Source organism: Galeopterus variegatus, unplaced genomic scaffold (genome assembly GCF_000696425.1).
Source record: "Galeopterus variegatus unplaced genomic scaffold, G_variegatus-3.0.2 Scaffold3335, whole genome shotgun sequence".
In the NCBI taxonomy this organism is placed as follows: Eukaryota; Metazoa; Chordata; class Mammalia; order Dermoptera; family Cynocephalidae; genus Galeopterus; species Galeopterus variegatus.
In genome coordinates this window covers 205,258-208,704 of record NW_007729446.1, presented here as the reverse complement: position 1 = coordinate 208,704, position 3,447 = coordinate 205,258, and positions in this window count along the sequence as shown.

The following is a 3,447-nucleotide window of genomic DNA, read 5'->3' as shown; positions in this document are numbered from 1 at the left end:
CACTGAGGGTTGCGATCCGTTGCCGGTCACGAAAAAAGACAAAAAGGGAAAAAAAAAATATTGAGCGGGCCTAAAAAATTACATTTGGGGGCTAGATTCTTTTTCTTTTTCGTGTCCAGCAACGGATCGCAACCCTCAGTGTCGCTCCCGTACCGGACTGGGACCGGCAACGGGATCGCAACCCTCGGTGTTGCGCCCGCACCTCGCTCAGCCAGTGAGCGGGAACCGGTCTGTATGTGGGATCCGAACCCTCGGCGGGAGCGCTGCTGCACTCCCAAGCGGCACACTGTAGCAGTGCGCCACTGGGCCGGCCCTGGAGGCTAGATTCTAATGGTCTTCACACTCTGGTCTAAGAATGTCCCAAGTGGAGGGGACAACAGGGAAGTAACTGAATATCACCACTGCGCTCCACCCTCCCATTCCCTTTTTCCTTCCCCCTTACACCATGTTGCCTTCACTGTGCAGTGTCCTATACCAGCCAGTTTGGACACCAGCCTTGTGGGAATTGAGTTTAGAACTAAGGAGAGACGAAGAAGGTCAAGGCTTGAGAAGGCATGTGGACTGGACCCAGATCATACAGGCTTGAGAACTGTCTAGAGAACAGAAATTAAGCTGAACCATGAATTGACGATTGGCCTACCAGCTTCACCTGCAGTGGTCTGGCCTTGGAACCACGCCAGCCTTTCCTGGCATCATTTGGAGGTGAGCAGTCTCAGATCAGGATGGCTCCCGGGAGTCCACATTCTGGACAGAAACAGCCTCCCATGGTGTCTTTGGTTGGTGTTATGGGCTGAATTGTTGAAATCCTAACCCCTAGTACTTCAAAATGTGACTGTATTTGGAGATGGAGCCTTGAAAGAGGTAGTTAAGGTAAAATAAGGTCATATGCATGGGCCTTAATCCAATGACTCATGTCCTTATAAGAAGAGTTAGGACACAGACACACATGGGGGAAGACCATGTGAAGGCACTGGAAGATGACAGCCATCTACAAGCCAAAGAGAGAGGACTTAGAGAGAACCAACCCTGCTGACACCTTGACCTTGAANAACGGGATCGCAACCCTCGGTGTTGCGTCCGCACCTCGCTCAGCCAGTGAGCAGGAACCGGTCTGTATGTGGGATCCGAACCCTCAGCTGGAGCGCCGCTGCGCTCCCAAGTGGTGCACTGTAGCAGTGCGCCACCGGGCCGGCCCTGGGGGCTAGATTCTAGTGGTCTTCACCCTCTGGTCTAAGAATGTCCCAAGTGGAGGGGATAACAGGGAAGTAACTGAATATCACCACTGCGCTCCACCCTCCCATTCCCTTTTTCCTTCCCCCTTACACCATGTTGCCTTCACTGTGCAGTATTCTATACCAGCCAGTTTGGACACCAGCCTTGTGGGAATTGAGTTTAGAACTTAAGGAGAGACGAAGAAGGTCAAGGTTTGAGAAGGCATGTGGACTGGACCCAGATCATACAGGCTTGAGAACTGTCTAGAGAACAGAAACTAAGCTGAGCCATGAATTGACGATTGGCCTACCAGCTTCACCTGCAGTGGTCTGGCCTTGGAACCACACCAGCCTTTCCTGGCATCATTTGGAGGTGAGCAGTCTCAGATCAGGATGGCTCCCAGGAGTCCACATTCTGGACAGAAAGAGCCTCCCATGGTGTCTTTGGTTGGTGTTATGGGCTGAACTGTTGAAATCCTAACCCCTAGTACTTCAAAATATGACTGTATTTGGAGATGGAGCCTTGAAAGAGGTAGTTAAAGTAAAATAAGGTCATGTGTATGGGCCCTAATCCAATGACTCATGTCCTTATAAGAAGAGTTAGGACACAGACACACATGGGGGAAGACCATGTGAAGGCACTGGAAGATGACAGCCGTCTACAAGCCAAAGAGAGAGGACTTAGAGAGAACCAACCCTGCTGACACCTTGACCTTGAACTTCCTGACTCTAGAACTGTGAAGAAATAAATTTCTGTTTAGTCAGCCAGTCTGCGGTACTTTGCAAAGTACTCTAGTATACTAATACATTTGGGTTCTTTGGAAACTGAGGTACAGAGTTGGATGTGAAGGTTTATGAGAATCATAAGGTGTGAGGAAATCCCACAAAGAAGTGGGGAAGGCAGGACTGGGAACAGTGAGGATCTGGATTGCAATGAGGTGGAGTTCTGGAGCTGGGATGCCCTTCAGGACTTTTCCAAACTGAGGCAAAAGACCTGTTTTCCTACATCAGTCATTCTCAAGGTGAAGAGGAGTGTGATTTTTCTACCAGGGGAACATCTGACAATGTCTAGAGACATTTTTGGTTGTCACACTTGGAGTCGGGGAAAAGAATCTGGCATCTACTGGGTAGAGGCCAGGGACATGCTTAACATCCTACAGTGCACAAGATAGCCCCCAACAAAGAACCATCTGGCCCAAATGTCAGTAGTGCTGAGATCGAGAAACCCTGCCTATCAACAAGCCATTGGCCGTGGGCTGCTCTTGCAAGGGCACAACCGTGGGCAGATCCATGCAGCTAAAGGCATTACCAGTGAAGAGTGTAGCTGTGAGCTGTCAGAGCCTATGTTCTCAGCAGCTGGGGAATGGGTGTGTTTGCCATGAATAGAGGATCTAGGCAGAGCAGAGTCCACTATCTGGCCCCTCAGATTTCTCTTTCTAATAAAATAACCAACCATGTTCAGGGCACTGTCCTGTGGACTTTTCATACATTATCTCATTTAAGCCTCAGGAGAAGCAAAGAGGTGGATTTTATTAACCCCATTTATAGCACACGAGTCTGAGACTCAGAGAAGGTTAATCATTCACCCATGGTTACAGAGGTAGTAAGTTACAAAACCAGAATTTGAATCCAGTACTGTCAGAATCCAAAGTCTGGCTCTTTTGCAAACAGAAAGGACAACCTTTGCTGAAACAAGAGCAGCAAGCATACATAGGAGAAAAATGATAAACCGCAAGCTTAACCTGGAATTAATATAAAGCCCAGCCTCAGAGCAGCAAGAGGCCCTGAAATAACGTCTGATACCATGAAAACAGCATGGGGGCCAGACCCTGAGCTCAGGAATCTTGGAGAGAAGCTTCTTGCCACATTTAATGTTAATAGGTTACCAGAAATAATCCTTCTCCTAAGGAGGGCTTTTTTGGTCTCCTCAAGGAGAATCATAGACCTTAGGACTTTGTATCATGACAACAGTAACTATGAAAAAGGAAAAAAAGCCACTTTCCAGTAGTTAACTGTATAAAAATAATTTTATTTGCTACTGTAAATAACGTAGTGCAAAGAGTAGTTTGGACCCACCATATTGCATTACTGATTTATTTACTACCTTAGCAGCATACAGTATAGAGAAATTCTGTCTTCCTCTCCCTCTTTCCCATTCTCTCTTACACACACACACACACACACACACACACACACACACACTTATACAGACTCAGGTAGGCATTAGGGGTGGGAT